The sequence below is a fragment of the Quercus suber genome, unplaced genomic scaffold (assembly GCF_002906115.3).
Source record: "Quercus suber isolate HL8 unplaced genomic scaffold, Cork oak 2.0 scaffold_1044, whole genome shotgun sequence".
In the NCBI taxonomy this organism is placed as follows: Eukaryota; Viridiplantae; Streptophyta; class Magnoliopsida; order Fagales; family Fagaceae; genus Quercus; species Quercus suber.
In genome coordinates this window covers 4,421-29,921 of record NW_027070454.1, presented here as the reverse complement: position 1 = coordinate 29,921, position 25,501 = coordinate 4,421, and the positions used below count along the sequence as shown (strand labels likewise).

The following is a 25,501-nucleotide window of genomic DNA, read 5'->3' as shown; positions in this document are numbered from 1 at the left end:
AGAGAGAGAGAGAGAGAGAGAGAGAGTTCATAAAATTACACTTGTCCCCAAAACCTCTCAAAATTAAGTTTTAAACCCCATTTTTTTTTTAAATTCCATTTTTGACCCCACAAATTTTCCAAACTACATTTTTGACCACAACTTTTCCAAATAACAAACATTATAATTTGATCCTGAGGTTTCCAAAAATAACCAAAATCCCCTAATGTTCAAAATTTGCACAGAAGTACACGAGGTTATAAGAATCACCATTCCAATACTAAATTTCAAAATAAAAAGAATTTTCTTCAAGCACAATAAAATTGTCAAATGTCATTCTTCTTGAACTTTTAAGTATTTAACCTTTATATCCCTTTGTTGTTTCTTTGTCTTTTTGCATGAGAAAAATGAGTTGAAATGAAAAAGTGCTAATTGAACTGATTATGCTATGGTTTGGAATGAGGTTAGTTGTATTTAATTGAAGAATGCTATTTACTTTCGAAGCCAATGTCATGCAATCACACGCATAGCTATACTCTTTAATGTTATTTTCTACCATAAATTGCTAACTTGCCCATGCGTTTCACATGTCATCACCCAGGTTAGACTATATGTGCTCACATATTTATGCGATCATTTGTCATCACTTAAGAAATATTATTGCCATGCTCGCACGTTCATGCACCTGACATGCCCATGCATTCATATATCCTTACTTAGCCTCAGCCCATGACATGTTGAACACGAACACGGCTTGTTCATTAAACGGGTCAGCCTTGTTGATCTGAATACGACCTCTCACCATTTAGCCTTAACACATGACCGTTTACTAATGGGTTAGTTGTGTTGAGTTCGCGGGTTGTGTCAGATTTTGCCACCGCTATTTAGGTTTTTGGGATATAGGGTCTAGACTGTAGGTTGTAGAGTTTAGGGTTGAGATTTTTAGATCCATATATCCATTCATTCATTTGTCCCCACTTAGGATAGATTATATTCTATGCTTGCATGTTCATGCACCTCACATGCCCATACATTCATATATTATATGTTCTCACTTGCCCATATTTTTATGCATTCTACTTGTTATCCCTTAGGTTGATTGTTCATGTTCACATGTTTCTAAAATTTGTCAAATGTCCAATTCTTAAGTTATTCATTTGTAAGCATATAACCTTCATGCCCCATTGTTGTCTCTTTGTGTCTTTTTGTTCTAGAAAAATGCGTCGAAAGGAAAAATGCCAATGGAACTTGTTATTCTATGCTTTGGAATGAGGTTAGTTGTATTTAAATCAAGGATGCAATTTACTTTCCGAGCCATTGCCATGCAATCACATGCTAGCTGTACTCTTTAATGTTATTTTATAACAGAAATTGCTCACATGCCTATGCATTTCATATGTCATCTCATAGGGTTGACTTTACGTGGTCACATGCTTACATATCCATGTATTCATTTGTCATCACTTAAGATAGATTATATTCTATGCTCGCATGTTCATGCACCTCGCATGCCCTTGCATTCATATATCACATGTTCTCACTTGCCCTTATGTTTATGCATTCTACATGTCCGCCCTTAGGTTGATTGTAAATGTTCACATAAAAGTGATTTTCTATGCGGGCAATAAAATTGTTAAATGACATTCTTCTCACACTTTATATGCATTTAACCATTGTATCCCTTTGTTGTCTCTTTGTGTCTTTTTGCATGAGAAAAATGCGTTGAAGGGAAAAAGTGCAAACTGAACTTGTTATGCTATGCTTTGGAATATGGCTGGTTGTATTTAATTCCAAAATGCAATTTACTTTCCTAGTCAATGCCACACAATCATGTGCATAGCTATATTTTTTTAATTTTATTTTCTAGCATAAATTGCTAATGTGCCCATGCATTTCCCATTTTATCTCCTTGGGTAGACTATATGTGCTCACGTGCTCATATTCATGCATTTATTTGTCATCACTTTGGATAGATTATATTCTATGTTACCGTGTTCATGCACCTCACATGCTCATGCATTGATATATCATATGTTCTCACTTAGGAACGATTATATTCTATGCTCACAATACTTAGATGTCCATGTTTTTAGGGTTTAGGGTAATAGGTTTTAGGGTTTAGGGTATAGGGTTCATGGTTCAGGATTTAAGGTTTTTGGGTTTAGGGTTTAAGGTTTTAGGGTTTAGGGTTTTAATGGTTAAGGTTTTAGTGTATAGGGTATAAGATTTAGTGTTTTAGATCCATACACCCTTGCATTCATTTGTCATCACTTTGGATAGACTCTATTTTATGTTCACATGACCGTGCATTCATATATCATATGTTGTCACTTACCCATATGTTTATGCATTCGACTTGTAATCATAGTTTTCAAACCCGGACCGGACTGGGCGGTCCTACCGGGTTAACCGGGAACCGGATAGAAATCTGAATTTTTAAGCTTCAAGAACGGGACATCATAGGTAATTCCGTGAACCTCTTGAACCAGGGTTGGACCGCCTGGTTCATGCAGAACCGGCGGAATGAACCGTACGGTCCAACCCCGATTCAAGCATGCCTCTTAAATAAGAAAAAAATTCGAAAATGCGCTTACCAGGATTAGAACCCAGGCACGGTCAGAATCGGGTCTGACGGTTCCCAAAAAATGAAAAAACATTGCTCAAAATAATCTCCAACGTCAAATCTTCCCAGAAAAAGAAAAAAAAGAAAAAAAGAAAAGAATAGAAGACTATGGAAGAAAGGCTACAAATCTGCTTCTGGCTTCTGCATATGCATATGCATCTGCCTCTGCTTCTTCTTTATTTGTTGAAAAATTGTGGAAGGAGACTGCTGTTTGTTTGAAAACTGTGGAAGAAATAACAGAGGGAGAGAGAGGCGGAGGCTGTAGGGAAAGTTAAAACTAAAAGAATTGAAGACAAAAGTCCATAGGGTTTGGGGTTTGAAGTCTGATCATGTGGTGTGGCTTGAGGAAATGTGTAACTTTGTTCATGATGCTTGGGGAAATGTGTGAGTGGGGTTGGGTTTCTCATGAGATCTCATGAGTCATAAATTTTTTTCTTCTCTTTTTATCCAGCACAGCCAACTTATTAGTTATTAAGGTTTAAGTTTATTATTTTTTAGTTATATTTTTTAAAACTTTTTTTTGTTATATTTATTTATTATTTTTTAGATATAATGTTTTAAAATCTTTTAAATAACAAGAGAAAATCTAACAAGTATCATATTTATCGTAAATTAAGATATATTTGAATCTTTATAAGAACTAATTTAGTCAATATTACATAATTTTAAGCATTTGTTTTAATTATTTTGTAGTAAATATTATTAATTTAATACAATTTAATTAAGAAAAAATAGTATTTACAAAAGACCCAACTTTTTCCTATAAATTTTTATGTAATTTTTCAATTCTTACTAATTTAATATATTTATTTATATTTTAAATAATAATTAAATCAATTATGACGTCATCACGGTTCAACCTCGGTTTGACCTTGGTTCAACCTCAAAAACCTTGAACCTTTTCCTTTTACGGTTCATTGAACGGTCCGGATTTGAAAACCTTGCTTGTCATCTCTTGCATCTTTCTTTGGTAATCAGATGCTTCATTATTACAAAACAACATTTTTGTAAGTCTGGAAGTAATGTTTCGCACTTAAAGTTTGATCAAGGTTGAGAACTTTTTTTTGTCTACTTTTGATATGTAGATCTAGGCTTCTAGAATATGATCATGTAAGAGTATCAGCACGGTATTAGGGGATATCAACTTCTAGCTTTAGCTTATTGGATAATCTTATTTTTGGTCTTTTCTGGCCCTTAGAATTCAATGTGATTGGACTTGATAGAAAACATGATAGGGTGGAGGGTCCTGGCTTCAAATTTGTATTTCCAACTTCTTATTATTATAAATTTATCAGCTGCTAATCGATTGACTGTATGTGACATTAACTTTCTGCTATTGTTAGCAAAACCTTTTTTTGCGATTCACTCTTCATTTATTTATTTTTTTCGAATAAATTAAAGACAGTGATGATAGTCATTATTCAATACTTTCTTTAGCTTTTACTGCATGCCTTAAACTGCTGTGAAAGCAAATTTTGGGCTGAAAACACAGGAAAAACCCAAGTGGTCTGTGGCTAAGAGAAATGCTCACAAGTGCTGGAGCAAGAGAAATGGTTTCTATGCAGTATAGAGACCTTTTTGTATCAACATCCTAAACGGTTAGAGCATTTTTTTTTTCCATAACCACCAGAATTTGGATGGTGAATTTTAATCTTATGACCACGACTCCTTACATATTATTTGTGGGGATGCTAGCAGCAGGACTCACAAGTGCTTACTCATTTCTTGTTGCTAAGGATTCTCTTGTGAGTCTCATAGACAAAATATGATACATTATTTTGGTTGGCATGTTTCTTTGTTTGCTTTGTATGGTTCAACAAATGGGTGGCTTTATTATCTAATCACTGCACAAGTGTGATTCTGGAAATATGTATATTTTTTTGACATAAACGTTTATACCTGGTATTGGTTTACATCTTTGATAAATATATGGAAGCTTTGTATTTATCCAAAAAAAAAAAATATATATATATATATATTTCTGGGGAAGCTTTGTGAACTGGGTATGACCAGTTTTTTTTTTTTTTTTTTTTTTNATCATCTTTAATAAGCTTGGTTGGATTCTATTAAAATCGTCATGTTGAAGAACTTTTAGAAGTCAACATCGTCATTGTAACTTTGCCCAATCTATATCTGCTCTCTCTCTCTTCCCCACCCCACCTCCTGGCTCAATTGATTTCTTTAAGGAGTTGAATTGATTCTGGTATGTATTCTTGTACACAGAAAGCTCATGTTCAACAATTTTTGGCTACTGATGATGCATGGAATAAAGCTGCAGAAGCTAGAGACTTGTGTCAGAAACTTGTAAAACGTTTACATTGATGTAATGTTGTAGTTTCCTCAAATTCACTTGGTGTTGAAGGTGCATCACAAAATGTGGGCAGTTTTAGAAAATTTGAGGTAAGTATGTATATAATATTTCGTTTACCATTTATTAATGATCTCTCTAAAACATTGCCATGATTAGAGCTTGTTTATTTGATACTTGTTCCATGTCATTGTTCCTTTAGGATAATTTATTTTACTAAAAAATAGATATTTCTGTCTATTATAGTATATCTGATTCCCTTATTGTTAGACATTTTCAATACTGTTCTTGGTTGGTTTAAAGTGGAACGTTGTGTGTTTCTCAGATGAAGAGTTTTGTTGTTAGATCTTTTATTACAATTATTGAGGCATATGTCGCGTTTTGTTGTTAGATCTTTTTATACAGTTATTGAGGCACATCCTTGGTTGGTAGGTTTCACGTATGCCAAAACTGAAGAAGAAATTTATGTCTGTTTTTATTTTTTCCATCTCCTTTTTCTTGGTGTGATAAGAAATTTGATTTTAGGCATACGTGGTGCACATTTTATTTCTACAAGCATAATGGTTACTGGGCTTGAGATATTGAAACCAAGATTTTCTTGTTGATCTTTTAGAACAAATTAATTAACATCTTACATATCTTTTTTTTTTTTTTTTGGATAGATTATTAAAGTTTTAGTGTAAAAATACTACTTCATGCAAAAAAAGGCACATATTCTTCTCTAGACTCTCTTCATCATGTGTTGAAGGACTAAGACATGCTCATTTATTGTTCTGCATGAAAACAAATTAATGAAATAAGTAATAATGTTAAAAGCTTTTTTCTTGATTCCTGCATTTTTCCCATTATAAGGTTTAATAGTGGTTGTGTGTGGACGCTTTCTATTGGGAGTATTGCATGTTGAATTATCATGCTAAGACTTACAACTGACTTTTCTTCAGTTGGTTTTCCATTTCCTTTATACTTATTCTATTGCAGTTGATATATGCTCCTTCGCTCTTGATGAGTGTGCTTAATTATTTCATGACAAGGTTAAATCTCACTTCTGATCCACCTTTACATATTGAATTTTTGTGTCTTACCTCATTATTTGAATAACATTTAAATTACCTTTTGTTGGTTTCTTCTTTTCTCTATGCATTCCTTTCATGATTCCTTGTTACTGGGAAAAACTCATGTGGCCCTTCTCAAGCTTCTTATATCTGATGTTGAAGTAGAGCTTAGTAATGGATATTTTTCCCCACATTTGCACATATCCTGCAAATTTCTTGCACTACTTCATTTTCTATTGGGATTATTTCATGTTGAATTATCATGCTAAGACTTATGACTGACTTTTCTTGAGCTGGTTTTCCATTTTCTTTGTGCTTACTATTTTCCAATTGATATATGCTCCTTCACTCTTAATGAGTTTGCTTAATCATTTCCTGACAATGTTAAATCTCATTTCTGATCCACCTTTACATGTTGAATTTTTGTGTCTTACCTTATTATTTGAGTAACACTTAAATTACCTTTTGTTGGTTTCTTCTTTTCTCTATGCATTCCTTTCATAATTCCTTGTTACTTGGAAAAACGCATGTGGCCCCTTCTCATGCTTCTTATATCTGATGGCGAAGCAGAGCTTAGTAGTGTATATTTTCCCCCTCATTTGAGCATATCCTGCAATTTTTTTGCATTACTTCACTTGGTGAGTATAAAGCAATGCAGGTTAGTGGTTAGCAATTAACTTGATCAACAATAACTTTGTTTATGTTTGTAACTGTCTTGTACACTTGTATCATCTTGGGACAAGAAACAAATAATTATAGTGAAATGGACATGAATGTATGCAATGGATGTAAATGATTTGGGCCTACCTTTCCATTGTTAGGATGTGAAAATGATTGAGCATCTATTAACTCTCAATGATTAGATTTTATAAAGGTCCTGCATAATAAGATGTAGCTGTTGTAAGGAGTTTTTGACTTGTGAGATAGAAAACCACTGTAGTATTTTTTCACACATTCTTACTTGATGCTTTTCTTGTTTGGTTCAAAGATGAACTTGCAGTTGAGGTTGTTTTCAAAATCATTATTGTAGATAAGTGTGACCATTGTTGTAAACTTATAGGGTGAATGTGTAACTTATCACTAAAAAAAAAATCGGGTGACAAGCAACCTGTGTGATAGTTGAACTGCCTTCTTCTGAAAACTTCTAGCTTTAGCTTATTTTATAATCTTATTTTTGGTCTTTTCTGACCTTAAAATTCAATTTTCTATCGCTTTTACATGTTCAAATGAATCGTTGATTCTTCTCCGCACCCCGTTCCCACAGTGAATAATTGATTCTGTGTGCATGTGTTTGGACTTGATAGAAAACATGATAGGGTGGAGGGTCCTGGCTTCAAATTTGTATTTCCAACTTCTTATTATTATAAATTTATCCGCTGCTAATCGATTGACTGTATGTGACATTAACTTTCTGCTATTGTTAGCAAAACCTTTTTTTGCGATTCACTCTTCATTTATTCATTTTTTCCGAATAAATTTAAGCCAGTGATGATAGTCATTATTCAATACTTTCTTTAGCTTTTACTGCATTCCTTAAACTGCTGTGAAAGCAAATTTTGGGCTGAAAACACAGGAAAAATCCAAGTGGTCTGTGGCTTAAGAGAGATGCTCACAAGTGCTGGAGCTCTATGCAGTATAGAGACCTTTTTGTATCAACATCCTGAAAGGTTAGAGCATTTTTTTTTCATAGCCAGCAGAATTTGGATGGTGAATTTTAATCTTATGACCATGACTCCTTACATATTATTTGTGGGGATGCTAGCAGCAGGACTCACAAGTGCTTCCTCATTTCTTGTTGCTAAGGATTCTCTTGTGAGTCTCACAGACAAAATATGATACATTATTTTGGTTGGCATGTTTCTTTGTTTGCTTTGTATGGTTCAACAAATTGGTGGCTTTATTATCTAATCACTGCACAAGTGTGATTCTGGAAATATGTATATTTTGTTGACATAAACATATAAACCTGGTATTGGTTTACATCTTTGATAAATATATGGAAGCTTTGTATTTATCAATATATATATATATATATATATTTCTTGGGAAGCTTTGTGAACTGGGTATGACCAGTTTTTTTTTTTTACTTCTTCTTCCTTTATGCGTGCCCCATTTAGGAATGGAATAGGTTTCTTTGCTGTTTCTCATTTCAATTAGTTTACTGTCTCTTTATACCAGAAACTAAACTGCACAAGTATTTTGTGGTTTGCATCATGGTGATATGAGTTGAGTAACTACTTTGTTGTTTCAATAAGCACAAGTAGAACTCCTAGCTTCAGTATAAAAGTAGTTGAATTTTACAATGGCCTTTTAATGCCTCTTCATGGGATTTACAAATATCGTTGTTTTGTACTTGTATTGTTATTAGAAAGTATATATGTACATAATAATGAGCAAATGGTTGAGATACCGTGAAATTTGAAATGAAATTGTGTTTGAAACATTGAGAGTGCTCATTGTCTTATCTTCCTTTTATTTTGCTTTCAATTTTCAAGTCAAATCACGGTCCAAGCTTCAGTAACTTCTTTGTTGTTCCTTAGAAATTGGACAGTCTTATTTATTTTGTATAGCATTAAGAAATTCAAGAAAGCTAGACGCAATAAAAACTCAAAAATTATCCTACTACCTCACACTTGGCCCACCTCAATTTAAATTATAAATTTTTTTAAGGGTACCTCTTTGCATGGATTTTAGGCTTTGGATATTGATGCTTTAAAATTCCATGGATATTTTTGAATAAACTCTCTTGTTAACCCAAGGAAAGCAAGTGAACATTAGAAATTCCCAAATTAGAACTTTGAGTAAAATTCCTTTTCAAAATTCCTCATTCAGGCACAACATTAGTTTATCAACCAAAAACAAGCAGGGAACATTTTAGTCTGTTTTCCATATACAGCTAGGAGGAATAGCTATCTGGGCTTTTATATTCATTTTTCCAGTGATGTTTAGTGTCTTATTCATCAGTTTATTTTTGTCTTGCGGCAGTATATTTATATTGTAAAAACAAAATATGGATTCATTTTTGCATTTTTGGTTGTTGATTCTTTTAGTTAAGCAACATAATTCCAATAATTTAAAACTTTTTTATTTCTCATAAATGATTTTCTGGTAACTTCATTAATCTTGTAGGATATCGCTACATTCTGGAATCAGTAGCCGTTAGCTGCGAGGAGTATGCCTCAATGACTATAATTCCAACTTGCTTAGTTGTCGTGGACATTGCCAATGGTGCTAGGATCTTATTGATAACGAAGTTCTCCTTTTTATCAAAGTCCTGATAAATAGCCTCTACATGCTTCCATCAACCCCACAGGTTTTTGAAGCTATAAAGGAACTATTTGATGTTAATTTTTAAGGAGGAGGTAATCTGTATATTATTCTCATTGACATTCAAGTTAGATGGTGATAATGTTCTCATGGCTTAATGGGATTCCCAAAATTGATTACTAGTAACTAATTATAATGTCATATATTTATGGGATTCAAATTTTCTTTATGCTTTTGAACCCATGAAATTTTCTGTAAAAGCATGAATCCATGAGTTGTTGAACTTATCTTTTTAATTGCATCAGGCACTCTTGGGTTCCATGGGGGCCAATCGATCTACTAGACCTGAAGCTGTTGCTGCTTTAGAAAAGAATGCGGCTTTATTGACTGCAAGTGCTGGCTCCGGGGATCTATCTGCAATTCCATTAGTATGTCGTGTTTCACCTGGCCTTCCATATGCTGTCGGTGAGTTTTGGTCATTAATATAGAAATGCTATAGTTACAGGCCTAGTTACCTTGGGTGTTTTAGATGTTTTTAAATATTTTAATAGTTTTTTTTTTTTTTTTTTTTTTTTGGAAAACATAAAATAAACAAAAATACATGGTTATACACGACATAAGTATAAAATACTAGGCTGCACGATTATGGGAACGGGTACAGGTACGGGTACGATACGGCGACATAGCAATTTTTGAAAATTTAGCCCTTACCTAGGAAACATAGGTACGAGTACATCATGGGTAAAACATCCCAAATGAAATGTCCATGCTTCGTAGATAAAATAACTATATATTGATACACACACAAGCACATTCATATCTCTATTATGTCGTGTCCTAATTTTTCATGAATTGCTAGAGAGAGAGAGTTCACAAAATTACATTTGACCCCAAAACCTCTCAAAATTAAGTTTTAAACCCCTTTTTTTTTTTCGAATTCCATTTTTGACCACAACTTTTCCAAATAACAAAAATTATAATTTGATCTTGAGGTTTCCAAAAATAACCAAAACCCCCTAAAGTTCAAAATTTGCACAAAAGTACACAAGGTTATAAGAATCACTATTCCAATTCTAAATTTCAAAATAAAAAGGATTTCCTTCAAGCACAATAAAATTGTCAAATGTCATTCTTCTCACACTTTATAAGTATTTAACCTTTATATCCCTTTGTTGTTTCTTTGCGTCTTTTTTGCATGAGAAAATCAGTTGAAATGAAAAAGTGCTAACCGGACTGATTATGCTATGGTTTGGAATGAGGTTAGTTGTATTTAATTCCAGAATGCAATTTACTTTCGAAGCCAATGTCATGCAATCGCATACATAGCTATACTCTTTAATGTTATTTTCTACCATAAATTGCTAGCATGCCCATGCATTTCACATGTCATCTCCTAGGTTAGACTATATGTGCTCACATGCTCACATATCCATGCAATCATTTGTCATCACTTAGGAAATATTATACGCCATGCTCACACGTTCATGCACCTCATATGCCCATGCATTCATATATCCTTACTTAGCCTCAGCCCATGACATGTTGAACTCGAACACGGCATGTTCATTAAATGTGTCAGCCGTGTTGATCCGAATATGACCCGAATCCATTTAGCCTCACCCATGACCTTTTTACAAACGGGTTTGTTGTGTCGAGTTCGCGGGTTGTGTCAGATTTTGCCACACTTATTTTGGTTTTTAGGGTATAGGGTCTAGAATGTAGGGTGTGGAGTTTAGTGTTGAGATTTTTAGATCCATATATCCATTCATTCATTTGTCCCTACTTAGGATAGATTATATTCTATGCTCACATGTTCATGCACTTCACATGCCCATGCATTCATATATTATATGTTTTCACTTGCCCATATATTTATGCATTCTACTTGTCATCCGTTAGGTTGATTGTACATGTTCACATGTTTCTAAAATTTGTCAAATGTCAAATTCTTAATTTATCCATTTGTAAGCATATAACCTTCATGCCCCATTGTTGTCTCTTTGTGTCTTTTTGTATAAGAAAAATGCGTAGAAAGGAAAAACGCCAATCGAACTTGTTATTCTATGCTTTGGAATGAGGTTAGTTGTATTTAAATCAAGAATGTAATTTACTTTCCTAGCCATTGCCATGCAATCACATGCTAGCTATACTCTTTAATGTTATTTTATAACAGAAATTGCTCACATGCCTATGCATTTCACATGTCATCTCATAGGGCAGACTTTATGTGGTCACATGCTTACATATCCATGCATTCATTTGTCATCACTTAGGATAGTTTATATTCTATGCTCGCATGTTCTTGCACCTCAAATGCCCTTGCATTCATATATCAGATGTTCTCACTTGCCCTTATGTTTTTGCATTCTACATGTCAGCCTTAGGTTGATTGTACATGTTCGCATAAATGCATTGCACATGTCATCTCATAGGGCATACTTTATGTGGTCACATGCTCACATATCCGTGCATTCATTTGTCATCACTTAGGCTAGATTATATTCTATGCTCACATGTTCATGCACCTCACATGCCCTTGCATTCATATATCATATGTTCTCACTTGCCCTTATGTTTATGCATTCTACATGTTAGCCCTTAGGTTGATTCTAAATGTTCACACAAAAGTGATTTTCTATGAGGACAATAAAATTGTTAAATGACATTTTTCTCACACTTTATAAGCATTTAACCATTGTATCCCTTTGTTGTCTCTTTGTGTCTTTTTGCACGAGAAAAATGCGTTGAAGGGAAAAAGTACAAACTAAACTTGTTATGATATGCTTTGGAATAATGTTGGTTGTATTTAATTCCAGAATGCAATTTACTTTCCTAGCCAATGCCACGCAATCATGTGCATAGCTATACTTTTTAATTTTAATTTCTAGTATAAATTGCTAACATGCCCATGCATTTCCCTTGTCTTTTCCTTGGGTAGACTATACGTGCTCACGTGCTCATATTCATGCATTCATTTGTCATCACTTTGGATAGATTATATTCTATGTTCCCATGTTCATGCACCTCACATGCTCATGCATTGATATATCATATGTTCTCACTTAGGAACGATTATATTCTATGCTCACATGCTCAGATGTCCATTCTTTAGGGTTTGGGGTATTTGGTTTTAGGGTTCAGGGTATATAGGGTTCATGGTTCAGGATTTAAGGTTTTATGGTTCAAGTTTTAGGGTATAGGATTTAGGGTTTAGCATTTAGGGTTTTAGATCCATACACCAATGCATTCATTTGTCGTCACTTTGGATAGACTATATTTTATGTTCGCATAACTGTGCATTCGTATGTCATATGTTCTCACTTACCCATATGTTTATGCATTCTACTTGTCATCTCTTAGGTTGATTGTACATGTTCACGTGCTTCTAAAATTTGTCAAATAATTACTTGTAAAAAAAAAAAAACATTGTCAAATGTCAAATTCTTGAGTTATCACTTTGTAAGCATATAACCTTTATATCCCATTGTTGTCTCTTTGTGTCTTTTTGTATGAGAAAAAAGCGTAAAATGGAAAAATTGCTAATCAAACTTGTTCTATTCTTTGGAATGAGATTAGTTATAATTAACCATAAATGCATTTTACTTTTCTAGCCATTGCCATGCAATCACATGCTTAGCTATACTCTTTAATGTTATTTTCAAGCATAAATTGCTCACATACTGTTGCATTTCACGTCATCTGAAGAGGTAGATTATATGTGGTCACATGCTCACATATCCATGCATTCATTTGTCATCACTTAGGATAGATTATATTTTATGCTCACATGTTCATGCACCTCACATGCCCATGCATTCATTTATCATATGTTCTCACTTGCCCATATGTTTATGCATTCTACTTGTCATCCCTTTGTCAAATGTCCAATACTTAAGTTATCTATTTGTAAGCATTAAACCTTTATATCCCTTTGTTGTTTCTTTATGTGGTTTTGCTTGAGAAAAGTGCATTGATGGGAAAAAGTGCAAAATGAACTTGTTATGGTATGCTTTGGAATAAGGTTAGTTGTATTTAATTCAAGTATGCACTTTACTTTCCTAGTCAAAGACACACAATCACATGCATAACTATACTCTTTAAAGTTATTTTGTAGGAAAAATTACTCAAATGCCCGTGCATTGCACATGTCATCTCATAGAGTAGACTATATGTGGTCACATGCTCACATATCCATGCGTTCATTTGTCATCACTAAGGATCGATTATATTCTATGCTCACATGTTCATGCACATGCCCATTCATTCATATATCATACGTCCTTACTTACCCCTATGTTTATACATTCTACATGTCAGTGCTTAGGTTGATTTTGCATGTTCACATAAAATGGATTTCCTACGAGGACAATATAATTTTCAAATTACATTCTTCTCACAGTTTATAAACACTTAATCATTGTATCCCTCTGCAGTCTCTTTGTGTCTTTTTGCATGAGAAAAATGCATTGATGGAAAGGAGTGCAGACCAAACTTGTTATGCTATGCTTTGGTATTTCAATTGACTTGATTCAGAGTTTCATTCTTCCCTTGTGAGACGGCTGGAACCTCTATCGTTATGTTTTTTCATCTCTTTTTTATTTAGCGTTAAATGTGATTTTGGTTTGGGTATTGTGGGTGGATTGGTTTTGATTAGGAGTTTTGTTTTCTAAGTTGAGGTTGTTTTTCTTTTCATTTGTGATTGAGATTTTCTACTGCACTCCCCATAGAATTTTGACTACCCATTTGAAGTTTTCATCGAATTTGATTCTTGGTTGACGTTTTCTGCTTTGAATGATGTTGGATTAATTCGGATGAACTATATAGTATATACTTTAATTTTATTTTTCAATCTGTATGCTTTCTTCTTATGTGTTTTTACTTGCTGCTACTTATTAATTTATATAAGAAGATGTAGTTTATGCCTTACCGGTTACGGATATCAATATAATTTTTATGCATGGTTTTATGCCTAGCTTCGGGATGGCTCTTCGTATGAGGAATTATTACATCAATGGAACCAAATGAGGGTAATTTTGTTGGAACAAATGGAGTTTAACTGTATATATTTTTATTATTATTTTTTTGGTTGGTTAAGAGGAATTCTGATGATTAGTTTTATTGGTGATAAAAAAAGATATTTGGATAACCAATTTGAAGTTTGAGAAATTCAGGAATTTCAAGATGACAACTATGTGTACACTTTGTGGGCTAAGATTGCAGGATGAAACTGGTGTGGCATTGGGTTTCGTTCATGAGGTAACCTTCTTTGTTTAGACTATTTGGCAGAGTTATAAATTTTGGTTATCCTTGGCTGCATAATGGAAGACAGTATCTATGATACTTTTAAAATTTTCAGTTTGTCAAGGTATAATCCACTTCTGATGAGCTGTCACTGCTCATTCACGAAGTAATGATCCCCTAATATGATTTTTTTTTTTAAATTACAACTGGAGAGATGTTAACCGACTTTGAACTTATAACTCCATTCCTATTCAAGAATAATAGTAGCATAAGTATAGTGATGATCTGTTTTCATTGTTTCAAATTGTAATTCGTTTACGCTTGAACATTATTTTCATGGACTAAGGCTTCACAATGCTGAAATTGTCAATTTGAAAGAAGCAGACGAGAAGAATTTATTATGCCATAAGAAGCTATAATATTTGGTTCTTGATTTAGATCATACGCTGTAAATTCTACTGAGCTTACAAATATGACATCAGAAGAAGAATATCTAAAGAAACAAACATATTCTTTGCAAGGTATATCTGTTATCTTTATATTTTATATATATTTTTTTACTTTGGTAGTGTGCTTAGCATTTTGTATAATCATCCCTAATAATCTTGGTTAGATACTATTGTAAAATCGTCATGTTGAAGAACTTTTGGAAGTCAACATCGTTGTTGTAACCTTGCCCAACCTATATCTGCTCTCTCTGTGTTCCCCACCCCCTCGCCCCCCAGCTTAATTGATTTCTTTAAGGAGTTGAATTGATTCTGGTATGTATTCTTGTACACAGAAATCTGATGTTCAACAATTTTTGGCTACTGATGATGCACGGAATAAAGCTGCAGAGGCTAGGGACTTGTGTCAAAAACTTGTAAAACGTTTACATTGATGTAATGACGTCGTTTCCTCAAATTCACTTGGTGTTGAAGGTGCATCGCAAAATGTGGGCAGTCCTAGAAAATTCGAGGTAAGTATGTATGTAATATTCCAGTTACCCTTTATTAATGATCTCTCTAAAACATTGCCATGATTAGAGCTTGTTTATTTGATACTTGTTCCATGTCATTGTTCCTTTAGGAATTGCCATGATTAGAGCTTGTTTATTTGATACTTGTTTCATGTCATTGTTCCTTTAGGATAATTTATTTTACTAAAAAATAGATATATCTGTCTGTTATATTAGATTTGATTCCCTTATTGTTAGACATTTTCAATATTGTTCTTGGTTTGTTTAAAGTGGAACATTGTGTGTTTCTCAGATGAAGAGTTTTGTTGTTAGATATTTTTTTACAATTATTGAGGCACATGTCACGTTTTGTTGTTAGATATTTTTATACAATTATTGAGGCACATCCTTGGTTGGTAGGTTTCACATATGCCAAAACTGAAGAAGAAATTTATGTCTATTTTTATTTATTCGATCTCCTTTTTTCTTGATGTGATTAGAAATTTGATTTTAGACATACATGGTGCACATTTTATTTCTACAAGCATAATGGTTAATGGGCTTGAGATATTGAAACCAAGATTTTCTTGTTGATCTTTTAGAACAAATTAATTAATGTCTTACATTTCTTTTTTTTCTTTTTTTGGATAGGTAATAAAATTTTTATTGTAAAAATACTACATCATGCAAAAAAAAGGCACATATTTATTGTTCTGCATGAAAACAAATTAATGAAATAAGTAATAATGTTAAAGCTTTTTTCTTGATTCCTGCATTTTTTTCATTTTAAGGTTTAATAGTGGTTGTGTGTGGACGGTTTCTGTTCGGGTTATTGCATGTTGAATTATCATGTTCCATTTCCTTTATACTTATTCTGTTGCCGTTGATACATGCTCCTTCACTCATGATGAGTGTGCTTAATTATTTTATCACAAGGTTAAATCTCATTTTTGATCCACCTTTGCATATTGAATTTTTGTGTGTCTTACTTCATTATTTGAATAACATTTAAATTACCTTTTGTAGGTTTCTTCTTTTCTTTATGCATTCCTTTCGTGATTCCTTGTTACTTGGAAAAACTCAAGTGGCCCTTCTCAAGCTTCTTATATCTGATGTTGAAGCAAATCTTAGTAATGGATATTTTCCCCCACATTTGAGCATATTCTGCAATTTTCTTGCACTACTTCATTTTCTATTGGGATTATTGCATGTTGAATTATCATGCTAAGACTTATGACTGACTTTTCTTGAGCTGGTTTTCCATTTCCTTTATACTTATTTTGTTGCAGTTGATATATGCTCCTTCACTCTTAATGAGTTTGCTTAATCATTTCTTGACAATGTTAAATCTCATTTCTGATCCACCTTTACATATTGAATTTTTTTGTCTTACCTCATTATTTGAATAACATTTAAATTACCTTTTGTTGGTTTGTTGGTTTCTTCTTTTCAATATGCATTCCTTTCATGATCCCTTGTTACTTGGAAAAACGCATGTGGCCCCTTCTCAAGCTTCTTATATCTGATGTCTAAGCAAAGCTTAGCAGTGGATATTTTCTCCCACATTTGAGCATATCCTGCAATTTTCTTGCATTACTTCACTTGGTGAGTATAGAATAATGCAGGTTAGTGGTCAGCAATTTACTTGATCAACAATAACTTTGTTTATGTTTGTAACTATCTTGTACACTCGTATCATCTTGGGACAAGAAACAAATAATTATAGTGAAATGGACATGAATGTATGCAATGGATGTAAATGATTTGGGCCTACCTTTCCACTGTTAGGATGTGAAGATGATTGAGCATCTATTAACTCTCAATGATTAGATTTTATAAAGGTCCTGCATAATAAGACGTAGCTGTTGTAAGGAGTTTTTAACTTGTGAGATAGAAACCCACTCTGTAGTATTTTTTCACACATTCTTACTTGATGATGCTTTTCTTGTTTGGTTCAAAGATGAACTTGCGGTTGAGGTTGTTTTCAAAATCATTATTGTAGATAAGTGTGACCATTGTTGTAAACTTATAGGGTGCATGTGTAACTTACCACTAAAAAAAAAAATTGGGTGACAAGCATCCTGTGTGATAGTTGAACTGCCTTCTTCTCAAATTGAATTATATAGATCTCAGCAAGTTGACAAATCTGGTAATACATTTCATATAATTAAGTAATGGTAAAAAGAGAATAACAACTCATAATAGAAGAGTTTGCCTGCCCAAACTACATAAAAAGCCTCACACTCTAAAAACATTATAAAGGGCTTAATGTTTCTGCCTTTCTAAGAATATTCTTTATAAATATGTATCCTGACTATTAGCAGCCCCTCCAAACACTTTTTAAAGATCCAGGTGCTATTTGTTTTTTGATAGTTACAATTTTTTTTGGGGGGGTGGGGTGGGGGGGGGGATTTGAACTTTAGATGTCTATATTGAAAACACTAGGAGGTGCCAATTGAGCTACAAGGCTTTTGACAAATCCATCTGCTCTTTGTACGACATTGGTTTCTAAATGGATTATAATGATGCTTATATCTCTTTCCCAAAGTTCTACGTGGACAAGTTATTTTTTAACGTATTTCTCTCTTATTTTGATTTAGTAGATTCTGGAAGGTGGGTAAAATTTGGAGTTTTGCTTAATTCTCAAGGGATTCTTTCTTAATTCTTTTATTAAAATAAAATTAAATAGAAGATCTTCATACTTGTGTAATTTTGTTGATGATTTTGGCAGGCTGAAAACCAAAAAGTTGCTCTGGAGTTTTGGAAGAGCTCTAAACCCTCTTAACTTGGACAGAAATACTGCATCAAGTATTGGTCGCTGCTGCTTTTGGTTCAAAGCTTGGCGCAATGCGGAGGGAAGCCCTTAACAAGGTATTCAAATTATTAATTCTTGGTTTTGCACCTGATTTAATTGTCTATTTGAAACAGTTTATCAGATTTTTGCTGAAAGTACTGCAAATAAAAATAAAAGTTTAATAAAATTAGTAGGAGACTAATGTGGGACTCACAAATAGTAATAAAAATAAGCAATAAGTTCAACAATTTTTGTATCATTGAGAGAGGGAGAGAGGGAGAGGGAGGGAGAGAGCAAATAAATTCACAAAATTACACTTACCCCAAAACCTCTCAATATCACGTTTTAAATCCCAATTTGTTTTCAAATTCCGTTTTGTCCCCACAAAATTTCCTAATTACATTTTTATCTACACGACTTTTCCAATATTCACAAAATTACAGTTGACCCCAAAACCACTCAAAATTTTGTTTTAAACCCCATATTTTTTCAAATTTCCTTTTTGACCCCACGACTTTTCCAAATTACATTTTTGAGGACACAAATTTTCCAATTTATGATCTTACCCAAACGTTTTTAAATTATAATTTGATCCTTGAGGTTTCCAAAAATTACAAAAATCCCTTAAATTTGAAAATTTGTGTGGAAGTCCTCATTCATTTTGCCGTCGTCCAGGTATAAGTATCTCCAAATATGATTATTTGTGTAATAGATAGCTCTTGTTTATTCATATTGCGATCATAATTAGGCATTTTTAATTTTCTTGTTCTGCATGCTAATTGAAGTTGAAATGCATACCGAAACTGTTGTTAGGGAGTTCCTATAATTTTTTTTTTTATGCTAGTAAAGTTGAACTCACTGTAGTTTTGTTCTCCTACTGGAATTAGGAAGGCAGAGTTACCATGAAACACGTCTTTGAGCCTCGGCCAAGCAACTAAGCATTCTCACATTTTTGAGACATCAAGCAGCTAGGCAGATTGAATCATATCTCCTGCACTATATTTTCATTATCTACTCGCACTATCTACACTAAAAGCACTAACCCTGATACCATAGAACACACAAAGGATATAATTTGACAGATCACTAGCATTTAAAGATGGGATGGTTGAATATGCAAAAATCATTCCTAGGGTTGGCGCACATGAGAGTTTTAGCCCAATCTCTTTTCTTTATGCAATTGTTGGTAACTTCCAGCAATTTTTGAACTGATGGTTGGAGTTAGGATATCAAATTTTGCGAACTGGGTTGCAAATGCCCAACTAACTGGGATGTACAATTTGGGTTTGCAGTTCTAGTGAGTAGGGGAATCCATTAACTCTAGTGCTGGGTTATGGGGTCATGCATTAGTAATTTAGGATCCTAAAGCTTGTAGATCTGTTTAGATTGGGAGGTAGATTCCATAATTTTCTTTGAGCCTCTTTAGAGGTCCAAGCTGCAGGATATTAGAGGGCAATTTTGGGTTGGTGGTGGCTAACCAATGATGAAAGTTTTTATGCAACGTTGCGTTCTAAGGCTTGTGGGGGATAGAATTGTAGGACTTTTCCTAGAAAACAGATTTGGTGTGCTGTGCTTTTGCCAAGGTGGCTTTGTTTATTTTTTAGGTAAAACAATTCAAAGAATTCTTTGAGGTGACAACTTGTTCTAAAGAAAAAATTTTGTTAAGTTGGTGTTATGTGTGTAAAAGGGACAGGCAGTTGATGATTAATATTCTGTTAATACTGTTAGGCTTTCCTCATTAATCTTTATTGTCTTTAGTTATCTGTTGATTCCTTTTGAAATGTGTGTTAAGAGAAACTTCATTGCTTTTCCTCAAGAATGTTTGCGCCTTCGTTGTGGGGGTGGATAAATTTGTTACTTTTTATTTGCTTGATATTTACATCTACTTTCCACAAACACTAGTGCTTGGAAGTTATTTAGGGGTGCGTTTATACTTCCTTTGTATGGGGGCATTCATTACCCTGTTAGATTTTCTTTTATTCTCCCATTCTCTCTCACACAATCTTAACTTGCCTTGCATTATTTGGTTCTATAATAACATTTTGCTCATAATGTCTTTGCTTGTTTAGATCCTAAAAAATCTTGTCCATCTTGCCAAGACAACCAAAGAGCAGGCAAAAGGATTAAGGTTCTTGAGAAAGATTTTTACTTGCTATTATTTGAAAGTTTTCACGGCTTACTTGTTTTACCCTGGCCACTTTTATTACACTGTCTTAACTAATTTTGACATGAACTCCTTTACTTTTTATGTGTGTGTGTGGGTGTGTGGTAGGTGGAAGAGCATGCCATCTTAAGTCACCTGTTTTCTAGAAAAAGTGTGCTTTGGCGAAGAAGCATGGTATTGGAAAAGGTTTGACTTTGATGACTTTGGCGAAGAAACATGGTGTTGGGAAAGGTTTGATGACAGTTTGATGGGCAACCTATCCTGTTGGAGGTGATATATCTACTGGTAACGGTTATACTGACAGGGAAGTGGTTGTATTTCCAATCTCAACATCTATAGCACCTAAAAACCACTACATCGGGCGAAAAGATCATGACAAGCTCCTGTGGCTTTAAGTAATTTACTTTTAATTTTATGAAATTTTGTCCGTTTACCTTTCTGTATGGGCTTTGTGGATTGATGATCTGATAAATTGATCCTAATGGTTACTTACAAGAGTTTTTTGACAATTAGTTATGTATTTAGAAACAAGTAAGGTTAAGAAACAATCACATGATAGGAGGAAACAGTCAACTAGAAGAAGTGAGGTATGTAATAAGTTGTTATTGAAATTATGCTGTTTAAGTAGTAACATATAACTTCTTGTTATATGCCAGGTGGAACCCAACTAGGATGATCATCTCAAACAACCAGATATAGTAAAATGTGAACTTGCTTTGGAAGGAGTAATATCTCGAGAATACCTTAATCATGTATTTATGCTTTTGAATGATGAAGAGTTGGAGCTGCAAGAGTTAGAAGGAGGACCAAATCCACTGAGGTGTTCAGATCGTTTTGCTGCTAACGGTGTACATGGTTGGTCTCTTTACAAAGGTTGGTTTTGGAGGAAGAATTCGACAAAGTTCTATATCATGTTGAATGCATGTTTTATTTTTGTATTTGTGTCTTTGAAGTTGTTGATATCTGTAACTTCATTTTTATTTGAGTTCATAACAGTAGGAACTTGACACATGCACATTTACTTGGTTGTGAGGCTGAGATTCCATTTCATTGAAATTGTAAAATGTAGGGAGATATTTTCTAATACAAATATGATACATGATGGTGGGGTGGTGGCGGTTGAGCTTTCTGAAGTGGTTGCAAGTGCTCCACAGCTTATTACCATTGGTACAGATAAGACATTAACTATAAGGGACACAATCTTATTAGTGATCATATATGTCTTTTGTATTGCTCTTTTTAATATTGTTATCCTCATACTTAAAACTTAACTGACTTATTTTTTTGAGAAACTTTTGCAGTTTGACTGTAGTTGGCAAGTAATATGGAGTTGTCTCTTGCATGGGTTTCCAATGTTCAGCTGCCATTGTAAGTTTGATTTATGGAATCTTCTTTCATATTGTCAATATAGTTGTTTTATGTTCTGTTTGTACAATCTTCTTTGGTAGTGTCAATCTTCTTTGTTAGTCTCAATATATTGAGTGTTCGAGTTCTTGTATATTTTTTCAACTTATTTTTCTTTGAGCACCTTAAATTTTCACCTAGCTTGACTCTTATTTTTTTGTTTTTTACTTTTATTTTTGTAAGTTATGCTTTACTGAATTATAGTTTTTTCTTATAAGTGCCTTTCTGAATTATAGTTATGATGATAGACAATCTTTCTTTGGTTTGTTGATAGTATGAAATAAACACAACATTAAAGATCTAATTATTGGGAAATTTACTAACATAGCCTGCAAATTTTTTCTAATTGTTTGTTTGTTCTGTCACTTTCATGTTCATTTTAACTTCCATGCAGGTAGGTCTGTTTGCTTGTAGTATTATGGATATGACATACTCTTTATTTTTCTAGCTTTTCTCATTTGGTTTACATTATTTCTAATTTATTGTAGCATAGACGTCAATGTTGATGCTGAAATCTGCTGTGGTACTCGTGAATGTGATCATAAAGACTAGAGCTTCAAATATTTTAGTTTACAACACAGAAATAAGTCGTTATGGGTTAGTATTATGAATATGCATACTCTTTACTTTTCAAGTTGTTCTCATTTGGTTTACATTATTTCTAATTTATTGAAGTGTTGATGTTGAAATCTACTGTGGTACTCTTGAATGTGATCTTAAAGACTGGAGCTTCAAATATTTTAGTTTAGATCGCAGAAATAATCCGTATGGGTTAGAATTCTGAAGTTCAATGGTCTAGTAGATGTACTTGCATTGCTGGCCAGTGCTCATCTTGACCACCACAGCTACCGTCTTAATGTGACCATGATAAAAGTACTTTGTCCATTATAACTCCTAGAAAACAAAAGAGGTGGAAATTTTCGTTTACCAGGGTAAGAAATGTGTATAGAGCCCTAGGATAATTGTATGGTTATGCCAAACTTGTTTTAACCGAATCCTCAACTTTATGAAACCCTAAATATTATCTATACTTCAAAGAGCCAGAGATTGACATGTTCTTTTGAAACCATTGCAATAGACTTACGTTTTAAATTCACTTTTGGACCTTTGGTGTTTCATTTTGCTATTAGTCGAAGATGTTTAATAGGATGCTTTATATTTCCTTTCTTCCATTTCATGTGTATTTTTCACTTTCGAAGCTTGCACACTTGAATCACTGATTAATTATGTTAGTACTTGGTAGGGATCTTTTTTATTTATTTTTTTGATAAGTAGTATTTGGTAGGGATCTTATGTTTGATTTTTTGTTTTTGAATGTTGTGGTATTATGTATTAGTAACTGTTTTTTTTATTTTTTTATTTTTATTCACATTCATACTCACTTTTGCAGCATGTATTTGAGGGAGTTGGGGATGTTTTTGGTTAGGGATTTGTGGTTGGTAATGCTAGAGAAATTGGTTGATTAAGATTCAATTAGGGAGTAAAAAGCTGGGTATATTTTGGAGTTCAACAGTCAAAAAGGGTGAGAAAAAGGAAGAAAAGTGGATCTCTTTGGCTGTTTGAAATAATTCAGTAATGCAGATATTGGTTTGTGGATTGTACAAGGGTTTTTATCCTATTCTCTTTAGGGTTCTCAGTGTGTGGAATTATGATCTAGTTGCAAGATTGCAAGTTGCTGGAAATTAAAGAAGAAAGAAGTAAAAAAGATAAATGACATTGTTCCTAGTTTTTGCAGGCATTACACGTAGGGTCCTTGACATTCTTAGGGAGGAATTTCATCAGACAAACCTGAACACCATTATAGCTGCAAATTTATCTCTTTTTAACTATTAAAAACCACAAAGAAAAAAAAGAAGCCCAATAAAATAACTATGGGTTTGAAATTACAAGTTGTTCTGGAAAACCTTAAAGGTCCAAAAAGACCCTTGATTACTAAAAGAAAATACAACTAAAAAAACTAGACCAACCTTTTGCCACCTGCATCACTAGAGACTCGAAGTGCTGATCCATAAGAGAAGTTAAAAAATCAAATAGAATTTTGCACTGTTAATGCCCTATTATTGTTATGGTCAATATTTATTTTCATGTGGTTGCAACCATATATATTATTACTGTTATTCTATAAATATGAATGTTATTTTGGTTAATAGAGATTGATATTTAAATTTTGGAAAAGTGATTTTCAATACTAATGTCTATAAATATTCTCTTCTAGTTTGAACTTTGATGTTACATTGGTGGTTTCGTCAGAAGGAAAACTTGTTTGCAATGGAGTTCCTAGCTGCTGGTCCTCAGCTAGGAAACTGTTATTATTACTCTAATGCACATTGCTATTTATTGTGAGAAAGTAGAGTTGGAGGTATATGTTGTCTTTTCATTTATTTATTTATTTATCAAGTATGCATCTATGCTGAAGGTGATGAATATAATTTTCTTCCCTTGCTAGTGTCTAAAATTTCATGGAAAGGATTGAACTCTTTACTTTTTAAAGCAACTGTGAGAGCATTCATCTTAATGGACTTTAAATTTCCTGAAAGTTGAAGCTCCTCTGATATTCTTGAATTTCTTGTGTTTTTTTGGCAGTATTTGGAGGAACTAATGGGATCAATTCTCTTTTGCCGGGTTGCTTGTGGTATAAACTTAGCTTCACTTGCGGAGGTAATGTGCTCATTTTTTTTCCAACTAAGGAGTTCTAAATAAGTAGGACTATATATAAACTTGATCTGATGTTGAGTGAATAGTAAGTTTCCATAAAACATCTGATTGAATAAATAAAAATGAAACTTTGCGGCCTGATAAAAATGTTAAATTTCTTTTTGGGGACTAAAACTAAGATTGTATATGTGAAATTACCAAGCATATGAAGATATCATATTATAAAACTGGTTCAGCTGTTAGATTTCAATTTTACAATGCTGAAAGGATTTTCTGATTTTGAATCTCCATTATTCTGAGATCTTCTATTATATTTAGTCGTTGAGTGAATGATTATAAGACTTAGCAACCAAATTCAAGCTGTTTTTCCTTTGGACAACCTAACCAAAGACTTCAGTCATGTCTAGTCTTCGAGTGTCATTCTGCCTGGATGCTCCCAATCAAAATTGTATAGTAGTTGAGCAAGAGGAAGTTCAATATAAATGTGAGTCCCCTAATGAAATGGTAAGTCTCACAGGGATATCATGTGTCATACCCATTTTGGACATTGAGGCATTTCTTTACCCTGCTATTCAGGATCATGTTTATGGTCCAATTTCTTGTGGAAAAATAGACAGGCACTAGGGATGAATGTAATCTTCAAGTACATTTGAACTGTTCTTATTTCTATTTTGTTCCTCTGCATTCTTGAAGATTCTCATAAATCCTATCTTTTTTGGGGTTTTTTTTTTTTTTTGGGGTCTTCTTGATCGCCAGTTACCACTTCATGTTGAAATACTAGTCTCAGCAATTACTCAAATCAATGAACCTGACAGCTTGTATGGGATCATCCAGTCACACAAGTTTAGTCGATATTATTTTCCTTTATGAATGTCCTTACAAGACCATTATCAGTATCTTTTGAACCCTAATGTTGATTGTGTGTAGTGCTACTTGGATTGCTGTGCTTAGGGAGATTTTTTGTGTACCACTGTGCCCCCACCCCCAAAAAACAAAATCCTCCCCAGACAACCCAAAAAGGGGGGGGGGGGGGGGGTGGGGAGGTGTGAGGACAAAGTGAGAAAAAAAAAAAAGAGA

At 33.5% G+C, this 25,501-nt stretch overlaps 2 long non-coding RNA genes across 3 annotated transcripts; both read left to right on the top strand.

The window, feature by feature from the left end:
- The first annotated feature begins 4,809 nt into the window (after window positions 1–4,809).
- Window positions 4,810–9,800, top strand: LOC136065602 (uncharacterized). 2 transcript variants are annotated; one of them, XR_010627234.1, is made up of 4 exons: window positions 4,810–5,002; window positions 7,536–7,629; window positions 9,092–9,324; window positions 9,535–9,800. It is a non-coding gene; the product is annotated as an uncharacterized LOC136065602 (long non-coding RNA). The 2 variants fall into 2 exon arrangements; XR_010627233.1 differs by having other exon boundaries at window positions 9,092–9,800.
- Window positions 9,801–22,280: 12,480 nt separating this feature from the next.
- Window positions 22,281–25,295, top strand: LOC136065600 (uncharacterized). Its single transcript, XR_010627232.1, has 3 exons — window positions 22,281–22,366; window positions 24,353–24,427; window positions 25,181–25,295. It is a non-coding gene; the product is annotated as an uncharacterized LOC136065600 (long non-coding RNA).
- The last annotated feature ends 206 nt before the right edge of the window (window positions 25,296–25,501 follow it).